The sequence below is a fragment of the Chinchilla lanigera genome, unplaced genomic scaffold (assembly GCF_000276665.1).
Source record: "Chinchilla lanigera isolate Chin_1 unplaced genomic scaffold, ChiLan1.0 scaffold00009, whole genome shotgun sequence".
Taxonomy (NCBI): Eukaryota; Metazoa; Chordata; class Mammalia; order Rodentia; family Chinchillidae; genus Chinchilla; species Chinchilla lanigera.
This window is the reverse complement of record NW_004955410.1, coordinates 34723928-34742438: the sequence shown is the minus strand read 5'-3', so window position 1 is coordinate 34742438 and position 18511 is coordinate 34723928.

Here is an 18511-nt window from a genome sequence, read left to right as displayed (position 1 = left end):
CAGAAGACTTAGGCTGGGTCTACCCAAATCCAATCAGCATTGGTCCCCTGTAGTCCAGTCAGAGCATTCAGGGTAGCCTCGATGTCAGGGTAGCGTCATGTCTTAGTTACTACTCTCTCATTGCTGAGACAAAATACTTGATGCCCTGAATTAAGGAAAGAAAAGTTTATTTAGCTCACAGCTCCATACCCTCTCTTCCTCAAGCTCAGGATGTTTACAAAGTGAGGACTCTGGCCCCCTGCTAGATGGCTTAGTTAAACTTCTAAAATTCTCTAGTTGACACTATGAACAACATCCTAGAGTGATAAAGGCATGTCCTTTACACCCCTGGATACTTAGTTAAGCCTCTATATTTCAAGCTGACACAATGAATAAACCATAATGGCCCAATGGCAAGGTGCAGCAGCGCACACACAGCTATTGTCACCCATTCCTGTGACAATGGAAGGTCCTCAGGAAGGGATACTGTAGGCTGGCCAAGCATCTAAAATGCCTGTATTTTAGGCATCAGCATTCCCACAGTTCTATCAGTCTTCCTTTCCCAACCTCTTGATTTGTGTTAGCTGCATTATTGTTTTTATATTGTTCATATTTATAATTAATTAAAATAATTAAATCTTTCTCACTCCTGTTTCTCTCCACTCTGATTACATTCTCCATCTCCTCTTCCAACCAAAACTTCACACAAATCATGGTATAGTGAGAGAGAATAGGCTTGGGAGTCTGAAAGACTTGCTTTCAAATGCTCATCCAGTAATTACTCTCTATTATCTTGATTAACAAGAATAAATCTCAACTTCTTCCTAAGAATAGTAGGAACGGCATCTGTCCCAAGGGAGTGGTTTCGAGGAAGAATGACTCATTTTGGAAAGAATTCTCTAACTTCCGAATCTTCTACTTCTTCACTTTCCATTTATTCCACATTCAATTATTTCTGGCTTTTGCTTCTACCAGTCCCTTGAAATGTTTTCATTGAGGTCAACTTTGCCTTCTCTGCTGCTAATATGTGTCCTAAACATGTACATTCTCTTTTTAGTATTGGTGCTGTTCACCACTCTTTTCCATTCTTGAAAATGTTCTTTCTATACTTCTATAATAACATAATTATTCTGTTTTTATAAATCCATATTGGTTTACTTAAAGTTATTTTAATATATAAAGGAACAAAAATAAACATTTGTATCCTCACCAAAAGTTACTATTGACGTTTGTCTCTTTTTATTCTTTTTCTTTATAAAATGTACTCCATCATTTTGTGCAAATTATTACTTGATCATGATATAAATTCAATTAACATGGAAATGTAAAAAAAAAAATTAAATTTAAAACTGCCCATCCCGGTACCAGAGAAAAACAAAAAAAAAAAAAAAAAAAAAAAAAAAAAAACTGCCCAAATTCCTCTATCCTTGAAATTTTTTAATAAGAATGATGGAGCACAACAAAAACTCTTTGATATCCAAAGCTTCTTTTAAAAATGTAGACATGGATTTGCAAAAATAATCATGAACACATATTTTTTATGAATATATATTTAAATGGGTTTATATTCTAGATACTATTTTCAATCAAAATAATTAAACTTAATTTCACCTTATCTGAATACATGTGAAACAGAAAAACTGTTGAACTTGTAATAAAGATTTCATTGTACTGCCATAGGAACAATTTCTAAAAGATCCCTCTAAAATCAATAAAAGTTTATGAAAAATATTAGGAGGGTAGAATCATTACACTTCTATTTCAGGCACTGGCACTCTCACAGTTTGTCAATCTTCCTTCCCCTACATCTCAATCTGTATGAGCTGCACTATTGTTTTTATATTGTTCACATTTAATAGCTTTCAGTTTAATATCTGTATATGGTTACTTGAAAATCTGATTGGGTTCTACATCTGGCTTTATATTCAAATGCATTTTATGCTCACTACAAGTCCTTTTATCATGGAAGGTCCATGCCTGAGTTCTTTATTTTAATTGATCTCAATGTGGCATTTTGTTCCCTGCAGTTGTTTCAGAAGCACTCGTGGAGCTACACTCTTTGAGTTATTTCATGTGTTGAGAAGGGCTGTCTGAGGCCTTTCACTTGAAAGCTTACTAGATAATGTCACATTCATGGGTCACACTTTCTCTTACAACTTTGATGATGTTCCTCCTTTGTCTTCTAGCACTGAGTGCACCTGTGTGAAAGACTGGAGTCACCTTTATTTACTGTCACTGACTGAATGACCAAAAATTCTCACTTTATCTGTGCTATGAACTATTGAGACAATATCTATAAAATACTGAGGATAGAACCAGTACGTATCTACAAATTATGGCTTAAAAGCTAAATCCAGCCTACAAACTGTTTTTGTAAATGAAGTTTTATTGGCATACAGCTGTGTTCACTCACTGACAATCATCTGTGGCTACTTTCCTGCCTCAACGGTAGAGTTGACTACTGGTGACAGAGACCACATGGTCTGCCAGTCCTGAACTATTTGCTGTTTCTTTGTATAAAATGTTTACCAACCCTAACCTCCAACACACACTCACTCAGTCCTATGGAATAAGAAAGACTGGCTATTGAAAGGGACTTTACACTTCACTTTCTAGTGTAAACTTTGTTTTCTGCAGAAGCAGTTTCTAAAACACATTAAGACATGTGCCCTGCCAACCTTATGTACCTCCATAGACACGTAGTTGACATGTATTTCATAACTTCCATAGTATTCTTTCAAAGTTAAGCTTACATCTGTGTCCAGAGGCCATCCCATAATCGAAGCAGAATAATGCTTCAATTTAAAACTACCACATTCAGAAACTTGCCCTATTACCTTTACATGGCCAGATGGACCATGCCCATTTGCAAATAACCAATCAATATCAACTATAGATGGCACTTTAATAGTGAGACTAGAGGGAGGAAAAGTGACATTGGTTCTCATTTGAGTGAAGCTCAAGAAAATGAAATGGGAAGTCTATTAAATATAATTTTGAAATGGTCCGTGTTTTGAAAGAGTTTTGCTGCTGCTGCTGCTGCTATTAATTTGAAATGTACTTGAGAAGAACTCATTCAGTCCTTCTTCTTGGGGAATGGGCAGTTTTCTGCATCAGGAATACCTGTAGAGATCATTTCTGGTTTTGCGAATTGCCACCTACATTCACTATCTCTCATGTACCAATTTGTGGGAAAGGATGAGGGTAGAGAGATAGGAGAAAGGATTAATAGTCTGCTTCCCAGTGACTAGGAATGTTGAGAACAGATATTTAACAGAGTGTGAGATAAGGAATCTCTACAACTTATGTATGTTTGTACATGGAAGATATTATCAATATACCAGTCTTTCAGATATCCACTTGCTTTAGGTCAGTAAAAATTAGAGGTAGAATTTTACTTAACTCTACTCTTTGCAGCCTGAAGTATTGGTAGGCTAGTTAACACAAAACACATCTTGGGATAGGCACATATTTGTAATTTATATAAAGGGCTGAAGTATTGGTTATTCTATTTCTTCCTCCATGAATAACAGAGTAAGCATTTATAAACTTCCTAAATATTACAAACTTATTATCAACAGACCTAGAATATGTGGCCTTGGGCAAGTTTATTTACCTGTGATTAGTTTCCTGATTTTTTAAGATGGAGAAATAATAATAAAAACTAATCTTTGTCAGGCACTGACTTTGTACCAGGTACTGTTATAATGCTTTTCATGGGTTAGCTCATTCAATTTTTACAATTGTATGAGATGCATTCTATTATTATGCTCCTTTGATGAGGCAAGTGAGCAATACAGAGATTCACACCATTACTAAGAGGCAAACCTAGATTTAAACTTGGCAGTGTGTCTCCAATACTGCTGTGATTAATAGTAAGCAAATTACTTAAGTGCTTTGTATATAGAAAGGATTCTAGAAGTTCAGGTTGTCTACCATAATGATGATGATTGTGATGAAGAAAAATAGTCAAAAAAAAAAAAAACCTGATTTAGAGGAGGTGTGATTATAATCCCTGAAAGGCTTCTGGCTCCAAGCAAACTATTTTCCTACTGAAGAAGGCTTTTCTTTACTGAAGCTTGGATCTGACTCAGGACAAAGATGATCTTGTGCTTCATTGTTAATGGAGTTCAAAGCAGCTGAGGCCAGTACCACAGGTTTGGTTTTGATCTTTGACAAGTGTCTGTGTTCACCATTTTCTTCTGCCAGAGCCTCAGAATCAGAGATGAGACTCTTGTCTCATGTAGCCTGCTGTGTAGAAACTGAGAATTATTACTTTTGAGGAAATCTTGGAAATGGGGCCCATCTAGGTTTATGAATATCATTGGTAAGTTGTGGGAGAATCCCCTCTTTAAGACTCCAGTCCTGGATTTCTGTCTCTGCCCTACCATCAAATGGAAGAAGGATTTTGATAGATAAACCAGAATCTGTGAGCTAAAGAAGGGGATGCAGAAGTCAAACACAAGGGGGTGCTGTTAAAGAGAAGAGGTAGAATCTAGGCGGTGAGGATGAAAATTGGGATGGAGCCACAGGGTTAAAGGGAAAATCTGTATTTCTAAGAAGTGGATAAAGACCAAAGGAACTAACAGAAGGAATTCCAACAGATATTTGTATATTCATGTTCATAGCAGTATTATTCACCACAACAACCCAAAGGTGGACCCACCCAAGTGTCCATCCAGAGATGAATAGATACAATGTGGTACATACATACCGTGGAATGTTCAGCTCTACAAAGAATGAAGTTCTGACACATGCCACAGCATGAATGAACCTTTTGAAGATTATGCTATGTGAAATCAGACAGACTTGAAAGGACAAATATGTTGCTATTCCACTTCTAAGAGATATCTAGAGTAGTCAAAATTATAAAGATAGGAAGTAGGATGGTGGTAGCCATAGGCTAAGGTAAAGGGTAAATTGGGTGTTATTATTTAATAACTGAATTCAGTTATTAAATAATAACACCCAATTTATTTTATAATAATAATTTAATTATTGGGTACATAATTACAGTTTGTGAAGATGAAATCGTTCTGATGTGAATGGCAGTGATAGTAACACAACAATGGGAATATACTAATTATCACTGAGCTATCTACTTAAAGGTGGTAAAAATGGTAAATTTTATGTCATGTGTATTGTGTATTGTACCACAATAAAAATAATTTTTAAAAATTGAGGACTCACAATAAGTGGTCAAATATGAATGAAATGGTTTAATTACAGCAGTTGCGTTCCTATATGCATCTATAACCTATATATAACTTTCTGTTTCTGTTGGGTAGTAGTCGATGGGTGAAGAAGAAACGGGCTATAGGTGTATAGCTTCCTTTTTTACCAACTGAAGTAACCCATTTCTCAGAAATGAGGTCTACTACTTATTTCAATGAGTTGCCACAAAATGTGGGCAGTCCTGCCCTCCAGCCAATCAATCACTCTCCACAAAGGTCATGCAACCCAATAGAGACCCGATGGAGGTGTCATTACCAAGATTCTGGACCAAAAGAGCCGGCAAGATTAGATGAGGAAGGGGCCGGGGATACAGCTCAGTGGCACAATGCCTGCCTGGCAAGGGCAAGGTCCTGAGTTTGATTCCTGGTATCCAAAACAAACAAAAAAATAGAAGATTAGATGAGGAATGAAGTTGGTCTGTGGAGATCCATTTAAACATTTATGAGGACTTCCACTGAGGTGCTGCTAGCTCATATCAGGGGACAAGTGTCTTCTTATATACACAGAAGTACAAGTTGTCAGTATCATGAAGTTACACAGAACCCTCTACAAGCTAACCATGAGGCTCTCATTGACTCTGGCAAACTCCCTAGTGTTGCACATCAGGGCATTATGGGACAATACTCTCTCTACAATTAAACAGATAATTAAGAAATAACATATTTTTCCAATATAAATTGCACGATGCTTGTTGGTAATGTTAGTATCAGGAATAAATTGAGCAGTAATCTGCAAAGGATGTTATTGCTATTATAAAAATAAAGATCTGTCTCCACAACCAATCAATTTAGCAGATATATACCAACAATCAAATTGTTAAAAATGACTTCTGTAAATTACCCAGTGTTCCGTCTAATGGTGCCAGAAGCAGCTGTGATACAATTTAGGGCTGATATAACCGTACATCCAGAGCGCTTTTTCATCCTGATGTTTTTCATTCCCTTCAAAGCAGTTGTAGGAGAGCCCACAGCTTTGTTTAGTGCACCCACGTGAAAACAAAGTGTATTTTACTCCATGGATTAGTGAAGTCGTTTTGGCAGAAATACTCAGGAATATATGCATTTAATATGGGAAGAATAATTCAATTTTCTTTCTATTATTTCAGCTACAAGGTTGCAATATCCTTAATTCTTCATTAAGCCCTCTGGCTTCCAAGGAAGTTGCTTTTCTTTGTGAGCTGCCATACTTCTTCCAAATGAATGTGGAAGAGAGCCACAAAGGGATAGTTATAATCATGTATTTTCCAGTCTTGTCTAACAGCCACTTCAACAAAATCAGAAAGATTTAGTACCCTTTTTTGATACCTGCAGTACTTGAAGATTCAGTCCATCCATACTTCGATTGTTTCTTAATGTCTAATCACCAAGCCATGCCAGGATCTGTTGGTGGCCCTCTTTTTTCTCTTGCATATTCATGTCTGCTGAAGAAGCCGTTAAATGCTGGCTGAACTGAAAGCAATTTTCCCAGCTGGGAGCCCTGACACAATAGAAATCTATAATATAACAGTTCCAAACTTAGTTCTTGTGCTGGGGTTTGTCTAGTAAGCTTAAAGGTACCCAAGCTGAGACACAGTTTACTCCAGACACGATTAACTGAGAGCAAAAACGTAACCGATAGCTCTTGGACTCCCCTGAGTGTTTTTTCCTTAGAATACAGGATACTGTGAGATGCATCAAGACATACATGGTCCCTTCCCCTAAATAACTTGTAATATAATGAGGAAATGGCTAACAATGTGAACGATTTGAGAATGACTAAGGTGATACAAACAGGTAAGTCTCATGGAATACCTCTTTTGAAAAAAGTTTCTATTTCTCCTCAAGATGGAAGTAGACATTACACAGATATTGTGGAAGGTACGAAAGGAACCACAGCCTTGTCTTGAGTTCAAGGATCTAACAATCTAGCTGAGGAAGAAACTTAAACTTTGGCTGATATAATGGGAAAGAAATAGAGAAATTTGGAGGCACAGGAAGGGAAGAGTAGGCAAGGGACACAGGAGTCAGGAACAGGTTTAGAGAAGTAAGAATGAAACATGCTAACTTTGACAGAAATATAGGAATGATGCCCAGCCATCAGTTAAAATCTGAGTTTGAAACTCAAGAGTAGAGATTTAGAGGTTCTTTTATTTTTTTTTTGTTTTTATTTTTTGTTTTTTTCCAGTACAGGGAATCGAACTCACGACCTCACGCTTGCCAGGCAGGCACTGTGGAGGTTCTTTCTGAGTACTGTTCAAGTATATTACAGAATGTCCTAGAAGTCCTACTTTGGACTCTCAAAAAATATTACTTCTTCCCCCAACAGGTAGTCATTCTGAAATTCTAAGTGAAAGTTCCCCATCTTTCAGTGTAACATTTTAATTATAAAAATTTTTGATAACTTCTAGATAACTTTGTACTTAAGATTACCTAGATATACTTCCAGATTCTCTCTCCATCCTAATTTGTGCCCCAAGAGACTGAGCTCTGTGGACAGAACCACGCTGCCCTCAATGGTCTGACCAGTGGGAGGCACAGGTAAGAGAAAAGGGACAGGGGGAAAGTGAGGTCAGGGTATGTGTTTGTCGTTGCTCAGCCTCTCCCTGTTCATAATGAATTTGTTGCTTCTTTCTGAATAGCTACTTGCAGTAATCATATATCTTGATTACCGGTCTGGCCTCGAGTGGAACAGCTCCCTGCTACTGTTATTCTGTGGGGTATGACACCATCTCATAAACTCTGCCTGAATTTTCATAAACAATGCCTTTATTATCTTTATGAACATTTAACTTTATTCAACTTTTCTCAGTTATCTAGTTTGAATATACAGTGTCTTTTCTAACTCTGCAAATATTGATTGATTGATCAATTGATTGACTGAATGATTAGTAGTACTCAGTCTTGGCTCTAAAGTCTTCCTTTGAAAAGTTTTACAACTTAGTAAATATCATTTGGGCAGATTTCTTTTTAAGAAAAGAAGCACTTCAAATTTTTTTCCCTATTGTAAATATTTATCAGTAGGCAAATGGTTAGCTACGTTAGGATTCATCTCTATATATGATGCAAAAAAAAGGATGAGGGTTTTATAGATATGGGTACAGAATTATATCTAAAACATATTAAGTGAAAACCAAAAATCAAGCTACAGAAAAATAGTCTCAGTATGTCATCTATGAAAGTATTAAACAAAACAAAACTGTACATTCATATAAACTCACATGAACTCATTCTCCTTCAAACTCTAGTCCAAAACTTTTTCCTGGGCTGGGATGTAGCTCAGGGTTAGAATGCTTGTGCATCACGGGTGAGGCTTTGGGTTCAGTTCCCAGCACTGGAAAACTTTTTCCTTACCTCATCTGCTACCAAATTTCTGCCTCAACTTCATATTTCAGCTATGTCTTACAGTAGCTACGTTAAAGTAAGCACTCAATGGTTGGTGAGTGAATAAATTTCAATTTTCAATTATGTCTTGTACTTTCAAGATTCCATCATAGCATTAGTTGATACTGTTCTATCAGCTTGCAATACTGGTAACCACTGTCTCACTAACTATAAGTTAGTCCACCCGCATCTACTCTACATGCTCTTTATCTGTGAAGTCTTCCCAAGCTCCTCAAGCCATAAAGCCCTGGCTGTCCCCTACCTTTTTATAGCATTTTACTACTTCACCTAAGCACTTAGGACACCTTTGTATTCAGATCCAGCCTCTCCTACAAGATGCTAAGATCCCTGAGGGATCTTTGGCAACTTTGTACTTCTAATACACAATATAGCATCTCTCACACAGTAGGCACTCCATAAATAGTTGGTGTATTGCCTTGAATTAGGTCTAATTGGTTGCCAGGGTCTGGTGGACTAGCTCTTGCTGCCTATGGTAGGTCATTAATTGGCTGTCTCCCAAACAAACCAAATTGATTAATTTAATTATAAAATTGCATGTCATCATATTTTACATAATTTGTTTTAAAACTTCAGACAAATTAAATATAAGGAGAAAAGCAGATGGAGAACATAAAAGTGCAAGTAGGATCAATTTTTCTCTATTGATGTCAAGGTCAACAGAGAGAAGATAAAGGTCAGAGAGATTAGCTTAGCCCGTGTGAGCATGGGCAAGAGAGAAGTTGGCATACAGTTGAGTAACCTCCTCTCCAGAGAAACAAGCATATTTTCCTGTCTACTTTAGCAGCAGTCACCCCCTATAGATTTCCCAATGAATTGGAAGCCACTTCCACACAGACCCATAATCCACAGCTTGTAAGTAATTCTCAAATCTAATTTATTAAAAACTCATTTATTTTCAACATACCAGATTTCTGATGAATTCCCAGCACCATGGGTTATTTAATGTAGTGGATTTCATTGTCATTCCTGATTTCCCAAAGTACTTGATTGATAGAAGCTATTGTGGGTTTAGTCTGTCAGCGTTTTGTTCCCTTGTCAAATGACAACAAAAAACCTTATTGATGAAATTGCTGAATGTCTCTTAAATAAGGTAGAGATGCAGTATGGCACTAGAGACCCACAGGTGTTAGGCATTCACTCGGGAAGCTAAAAATCATGCCTAGAAACTGAAATGTAATGCCAATATCCCTGTGTCTAGTCTGTCGAGAACAGTCTGGTGGAGTACATGGTCAGGTTTGCTCATCTGCTGTCAAGGAAGAAAGAAGTGTATTTCCATTTGCTTGTGTATGAAGGTGATGAAATGAGCATTCAAGTAGTTTCAGAACTATACATCAGCTTTAAGTGAAACCAAGCTTATAGTGTACATGTTTTTAAAATTCTTTTTTTGGGGGGGGTTCTTTTTTTTGAGACAGTGTCTCACTATGTAGTTCAGACTGCCCTTGAGCTCGCTTTGTAACCTAGGCTGGCCTCAAACTCATGGCTATCCTCCTGCCTCAGCCTCCTGAGTGCTGGGATTACAGGCATGCACCACCACATCTAACTTAAAATTCTTTAGAACATTGAAGATCTATTTAAATACTTGAGGAGAGGAACCCTTAGAAGACAGGGTTCAATAATTAAGTCTCACAAAAGAAAAGTTAGAGTGCTGTGATGTGTGTGCAACTAATGTGCCACACTGAACTGAAACCTTTCCTGATTTCCTTAACCTTTCCTCTGGGCTGAAATGATCTCCTCAACATAGCCATAGATATAAACTGGCTATAGGTATGAATTAGGTAGAAAAGTTACCATAAAGTGTCAAGAAGGGCAAAAGAAGCAGGTCTCTTACACATTAGCAAAATACTTTCACAACTGGGTATATTCAGTTTGCCGAAATGTGCCTAATCTCCCTTAATACCTCCCATTAGAGTCTTTGGTGCTTAATATCTGTACTTCTAGAGAGACAAAAGTCCTCAATGCAGAAGAGTTGGTCATGGAACGGAAAATGCAATCCCCTCACATTTCTCAAACATGAGAATAGATAACTTCTTAATCAGATCTTTCTCTTTTAAACATCTCTTTCCACAGTCCTCAGTGACTGCAGCCCAGAGATTTGGATTAATTTCTGTGCCAAATATTTTCCTTCAGCATAGCATCTGACAGCTGGACTGTTGGGATGTTTATGAAATGTTCACTGTGAAAGAGATTATATAGCACCTTGAACAGTTTAGAGGACACATACTGTGTAAACCTAAGAACTAAGAAGTCAGGAGCCTGAGAAGAAAGCATAATGCAGGATAAGTCTCCCATCCCCTTTCTGTCACCTCTACTTGCCTCCTGGGAAGAAATTCTGAAAAAGCAAACTGGGGAAGAATGGCACAGGCCCTCAGTTCTTAAGGTTCATTCCGCTGGGTCCTTTATTGTGTGTGAACAATTCCCCTCATGTGCAATCTCAAATGCTACTGCCACTGTCAGAAGGGTGAGCCCTTTGAGATATTTTCCAAAAAGGTACAGGAGGACAGAAAAAAAAAAATAAAGATAACTAGAAAGGAGACAAGGAAAATAGTAATTTTAAAATTGTACTTTTAAGAAACACTGCAGCTTCAGGACACAAAATTTACTTAAGCCTTTTTCTCTCCCAAAAAAATTATTTCCAAAACAATTTCTTAAGAGCCTTAATGACACAGTAAATCCATAAATTGTGCTCTAGTCCCGTTCTTTTCACCTGTAAATTTCCCTTCTTTTACAGGGCTCCGCCTTCAAGAGAGCAGCAACATGACCAGGCCAGTATATTTCAATTTCAAACATTAGTAAGTGGTTTTCATCCTAACATAGCCTGGCCAAATGAGTAACTTGAAGACAGTAGGAATACACATCCTAGATCATACATCTTGGAGACACTCCCAACACCACATAAAAACCCCCATGCCATGACTACAGTGAGCCTCTCTCAAGGGCCCACACTATATGTATCTTCTGCCAGAGTATACCTTTTACATTCTGCCAAATAAACCTCTGTATGCCTTTCACTGATATATCTTGAAAATTCCTTTTCTGTGACACAATTCAACAAACCTAAAACCTACCTCATGAGTAGGTAGGTCCTCATCTGCTGAGGTTCTCATATCCTCGTTAGTGGATCCTGTCAGATGTCATCCAGAAATAGAGCTAAAATTATATCATATCAGCCAGGCGTGGTGGTGCATGGTTGTAATCCCAGCACTCGGGAGGCTGAGGCAGGAGGATCGTTGCGAGTTTGAGACCAGCCTGGACTACAAAGTGAGCTCAAGGCCAGCCTGAACTGCAAAGCGAGACCCTGTCTCAAAAAGACAAAGAAAGAAAAATTATACCATATCCTTGATTTGTTTATGTTCGTGATACTGGTATACTGCCACTTTCTATTTCTTTGTTTGTTTGTGTCTCATGTACTACTCTCTTTAAAATAAAAAAAAATGATACCATATCCATTTTTCATTAAGATTGACCAAGATTTAAAAATTGATATATTTAGATGGTAAAGATATGGAAAATTGACCCTTTTTAATATTGTCTATTTAAGTCAGTACAAGGTTTAAAAGGGTAATTTGAAAATACCCCAGAGGAAATATCTAAAGTTATAGAATTCCACCAGTGAAAATCAAGCAGGCTATTATTTCACAAATTAGCAATGAAGCCAACAAGCTCAATCCTACAAATGGAATTTCTAACTAGCTCTTTTTTTTTTTTTTTTTTTTTTTTTTTTTTTTGGTCTTTTTGAGACAGGGTCTCACTATGTAGTTCAGGCTGGACTTCAACTCACTATGTAGCTCAGGCTGGTCTCAAACTCACAACAATCTTCCTGCATCAGCCTCCTGAGTGCTGGGATTACAGGTGTGTGCCACCACGCCTGGCTTCCAATCAGTTCTTTAATGACTTCTTTTTAAATATGAACTGACAATCAGAGGTCACTTGACATTTGTGGAAAATCTTTCAATACTAAAAACAGTAAAAAAGAGACAGAGACTAGGAAAAAACAGTGATGATAAGGGGAGATAGCAAAAAATCATTTTCCCACAAAATAAGTATAATTGATATTGTTAAAAATAAGGAAAATAATATCTTTTTGGAAAAATAACTGAAACTATAAAAAGAGAATCAGAGAAAGTTTTTCAAAATTAAAAATATTAAAGTTAAAACTTTAAATAAAAATATTTTAAAATAAAGGGGTAGCAGAAAAAGTTTAGGAAATCTCCCAGCAAATATAATAAAGAGACAAGAAAATAAACCAAAGGAGAAAATATTAGAAAATTAGAAGTTCAAGCCAAGAGATCCAACATCTGCTTGACGGATAAATGATAGAGCACATAAAAAGTCCTGGGCAGGAAATCATCAAAGACATAATGCAAGAAAAGTGTAGGACATGATTCTCTAGACTGAAAGAGCCTCGAAGCATCAGTACAAAGAATGAAAAAGACCCATACCAAAGGACATCATTGCCCATTTCAATATAGACTAAAGACTGTAATGGGTTGTAGAGTTCTGTTGTGGGGGTCATGTATAAAAGATCATTGATCAAAATGGCATTGGACTTCTCAGCAGCATTAACGGAAATTAAAAAATAATGGGAAACTCATTACAGTTCTGAAAGAAAATTATATTCTCCCTATGTCTAGCAAAATTGTCAATTATGAGGGTAATATAAAGACATCTGCAGGTATAAAAGGATCTAAAATTTTTGCCTATCATTAATTAATCTCAGGAAGCTACTAAAAAATGTATTCCACATAAGAACTCTAAAACTATAATAAGAAAATTTTAGGGGCAGAAAAACGGGAGACATGAGAGAGGAAGATTAGGGGAATTCTTAGAATAATGGTATCGTCCAGGTAGCCCAGACAGAAATCAGTCACACTGGAGCAAAAGGATGGAAAATTCCAGAGAAGAGAAGGAACTATTAAATCAGTATGTCATCATGAAAAACTGGATTAAGCATTTGTTAGAGGAAAAATTAGATATCTGCAACAAAAATGAAATATTGAAGATGATCATTAACACTATTGAGAAACTGTAGAAGACCAGATAATGAGGATTGAGGACTAATTGACCTTCTCTGCGAGCACAAAGGAGAAAAGCCGGAAGCTGTGCTCCTTCAGCAATATGTAGGCATGCTGGCGTATTGCAAGTTCCAGGGAAGAATCAACACAGCTAAGATCCTGTTGTTTACCTGGCCATACATATAGATCACAGGAGGCGGATGAATCTTCTGCTATCCTAGTCGTTTGCTCCCATGTCTAAGTAAATAAAAGTGAGGTGTGCCAAAGGCTCAGGGATCTTTGTCCACTTGAGGCAAGAGCACCCTAGCCCCCTCTTTCCAAATTATCTCTGTGTCTTGTCTTTAATCTCCGTTTGCCATCTCCAATTAAGCATATCAAGTATGCTATTTCCTACAAGAAAGTGTTGAAAAGGAAATAATGTAGTAAACTACTTGGTGCACCAGTAAACAAAGTTTGCAAAACTGTAAGAATTTAGATACAACAAATGTCAACTTAAATTCTGAGATCACACTAGGAGTCTGGAGGAGAGTGTAAGAGACCTAAATCTTCATTACTATAATATGAAGTCTACATAAAACATCCAAATGGATAGATCAAACATTATCAGTATGTTTACACAATTTAAAAATGCAAAGGTAAAATAAAAGGGTTAAAATACAGAGGTTTTCAAGTGGAGAGTAAAGAAATGGTGGGACAGGGCATTATGACTTTTAGTTACAAGTCATTTAGTACTATTTGATTCTATAAAATCACCTGACTGCAATAATTTGATTTAAGAAATAAGCATTTATTTAAAGATAATCAAGAGGCTAGATTAGGTGATCTTTAAAATTGCCATTAGCTTTAAGAGTCACTTGTTGAACACTTCAAAGGAAAGAAACCACTTGAAAGATAAATGTATGTAAAACAACTAACATGTTAAAAGTAACTACCATGTTGTTTTTTCCTGGATAGACTTTTGTTTTTCCTTGTTTTGGTAATTCCACATGATGTGGACTAGAAAAAAAATGTGTGTGTGCTTAGAACTTACATCTAAATTTGGCCTAAGTTAATTTTCTGAAGAATAATTTAAAGGAACTCAGAGTAAATAGAAATAAAAGAGAACAGATTTCTGATACAGGCTAGGACATGGGTAGATATTAAGTGAATTAAGGGAAAGAAACCAGAGCCACACTGTATAATGTGTTTTTCTGTTTATATGACATGCTAGAAAGGCAAAATTACACGGACAAAAAACAGATCAGTGGTAGCCAGGGCTAGAGGTAGAGGGTAGGGCTAACTCTGAAGAAGCTCCAGGAAATTTTCAGAGGTGATGTAGTAAGTGTACATCTTGATTCAGCTGAGACTGTGCAACTATCTGTTAAACTCATAGAACTATACACTGCAAAGAATGAACTTTATTTTGTATACATTAGATTTCAGAGAAAGAGAAGATACAGGCAATGGATCCAAAATATTTTAGTGTCACAGCTTGTCAAATGAGATTTAAAAAATAATAATAAACACCTCCTTGGCCTCTTCCCACTGACTGTGTATATCATTAATATCCCATAAGTTCTCTCCCAAATGTTCCACTTAGGATACAATAACTGAAAGTACCAGGCAGGAGTCTGTATTAACCTCATGATCAACAGAGTTTTTCTCAGAACTTTCTAATAGCCAGGTCTTAAGCATTAAAACCACCCATATAGTACAGTGTCTGTGAAAATGGCTACAATTATTTCTGTCTCTGAATCTACATTACTATGCTATGTGCCTTTACAGCTCCTTCCCTCAAGGGAAGTGTAGTTCTCTACAACTGGAATCTGGCCTGACCTTGTGAATTGCATTACCAAGAGTATATGCAGGAGTATACTCTTGAGCCAGTTGTGAGAATAGGCCTCCAGAGTCTTGAGCCAGTTGTAAAAATAGGCCTCCAGAGGCTTTGTAACCTTCTGCTAGTTCTCTCAAAGCCCTACCAGCTACCATTGGAGCAAGCATGAGCTTGCTCCTATGGAGAAAAATGTGACCCAGCTAACAGCTTGCCAATGTCTAGACATGTGACTATGGCTGTTCCGGGCCAGTATGCCTCCAGCTAATTCAATGCCCCATAACAGTCCTGTTATCAAGCTCAGGGTCACTTAGGTGTCTTTGTAGAAAAAAACAAGCTAGGTATTTCAGACTAGACATCAGTCATCATAAAAATAAAACTTTTTAAACTTTCTTAAAATAGCACATTATACTTTGAAAAAAATTTACTTACCAGTTCTATAGGTGTATTACTATCATTAACTGAGAGAGCCTTGGGCAATCTAATGGTTTTTTTAGAACACAGCCACAGCCTATTTCTCTATTGCTGCTTTCACACTACCATAGCAGAGTTTAATCGTCAAAAAAATGTATACATCAGGAAAAGAAAGCTTGTATAAATATTTTAATGCTAAATTTATTGAGACATTATGAGATTAATACAAGTTACCTTTGACCTGTACAATTACAAGAGGTGCTCCAAGTGGTGGCCTTTAACTTCCAAGCATTTATTACTACGGCAAACTGCTAGAATGTGTATATAATGTTTGGGTGGACTCTATAATTACTATCTGGTCCAGAAAAAGTTTGCTGAGCCCCTGATCTATACTGTAAATTGAACCCAGGACCTTCACACTGAGCTACATCCTTCTGTCCAACGGTGGCAAACCTTTTAGGGCTTTTAATGATACAAACAGCATGTGTGCCATAGGTTTGCCACCACTGCCCCAGCCCATTTAATTTTAAAACAGGATCTCACTAAGTCACTTGGGCTGGGCTCAAATTTACAATTTCTTGCCTCAGCTTCCCAGTACTGGGATTACCATACCCAGCTCCAAGGGATTTTAGACTTTAGTGTGAATCAGAATTACTTGAAGGACCTATTGAAACACAGATTACTGTGTCTACCTTCAGGTTTTCTGATTCCATAAGTCTAGACAGGCTTTTTGAGTTCCTTCTAGTGGTTCTCGAATTATCCTCTGTAGACACCTACCTGTTCTGTGTCCATTGTGAGCTACTAATTGAGCCCTAACTAAATGTCAGGTGCAACCTAGACTATGTGTTCGATGCTCTGCCTCCATGCCCTAAGCATTGTGCCTAGCACTGAGGTCAAGCTCATAGTTCTTACTCTGAGTCACAAGCCAGCTAATCTGTCCTCCCTGGTATTTGCACGAAGAACCATAAAACCTGGAAAAAATGATAAAAACTGGTTTCAAATTTCTACTCCACTGTGTGCTTAAGTAGGTGAGTTTACCTCCCCAAATCCCTGAGGATAATAAAGTGCTCTTATCTTTTTTCTATGTCTATTGTGAGAATTAAATAGAAATTTTATGCAAGGTATTCCATCATGCTAACATTCTATAAGCTAACATTATATAGGACTGTTAGTAATCGATTGTATTGCTCTAATGTTACTACCCTAGTGTTAATAATCACAGCAGTTTGGAGTGGCTGTTGCTATCAGCAGAGAAAAAGTCTTTGCCCAGAAAAAATTAACAGGCATTAATGAAACCAATCTGATTAAGAAGAATACCTTCCGTCCATTAAGTAGCTTCAGACGTTACTCTGCAGTCAAAGGCACATATTTATCTTCATTCTTGGCAGAAAATAAGAGTACACAGGGCAGGGAAGTGGCATGATATATTCAAGTTGTCAGACCTGGAAGGTTGAAGCAAACCATTTCTGTATCCCATGCCCAGATCATCTCCTCAATCTTCAGGTTCCTTTCCAGCCTCCAGTGCTATTTCAGCTCTGCCTGCTAAATTGCTTCAAAAGATCCCAAAGAACTGAGAACACCTGTCCACACAGGAAAGTTCAAAAAATTTCTGTCAGTCAGGTCCAAGCTGCAAAAAGCTATGAGCTGTTAATAACTCTCAGTTCGGACACACCCTGGTTAGAAGTAGATGCAGAGAGTAGCAACCAAGCATTATTCCAGCTACCCTGCTCCCTAGCTGCACCCAAGCTGATGACTGCTGGCTGACCAATCTTGTAAATGTCTTTTCTCAAGCCTTGCAGCTGTGTTTCTTGAAGAGGTGAGCCAGAGGTGGAGGCCTGCCTATCTGCTTCATGTTTGCTTTTTAGCTGTTATTTCAAGGTCAACTTAACTCACCAGTGGCCAAGCCCCGGGTTACCCATCAGGTTGGCACGTGCTGCTGGTGTCCTGATTGGAACCATAATACCTACGTGTGCTTTCCCTTGCCACACTCACCAAGTACAGCTTCACTAATCCCAGTGTTTTCACTAACCTTTCTGAGAGCTCTCAGCTGATGCTAAGCAATTTAAATTGCAACAGCATGTGCTAAGAAAGCTCAGAGCCCACCAGGGCCTAAGGCTGTCTTGGGGAAACAGGTGTTGCCTAGACCACTGGGAGGCGGAGGCTCCTGATTCAGCCCTGTGAAAAATCTCTGGGCCTCCTGAAATCAGAATGCTGATGGCCTCACCCTTTGGAGGCAAGAATAAGATTGCTGTGCAAAGCCACAGATTCAATCAGGCTTCTAACTGATGGTGTGCGTTTCTCCTTTTAGAATGAAGGAGTCAAAGACCTGGGTCTGGTCCCAGCTCTGTCACCAGTTTATGCTAAAATCTCACATAAGTCACACAACCTCTCTAGGCCTTGGTTGCCTCCTTTTAAAAACTGCAGGAGAAATTTGCATTATGATTTCTAAGGCTCTTTTTGGTGCCAAGGTTTTATGATTCTCTTGAACTCTGGGAATGCCATTCCTAGCCCTTCCCCTACAGATACATACACACTTGTAGAGAATGCAAACAATTTTTTAATATGAATCCAAGTAAAATGTAATAAAGAAGGTAAATTTGCTGCCCAAAATTTGCATAATGTATTCTCAAGCCAAGCAGAAATGGCATTTGGATTGTTTGCTGTTTTGAATTATCTGCACT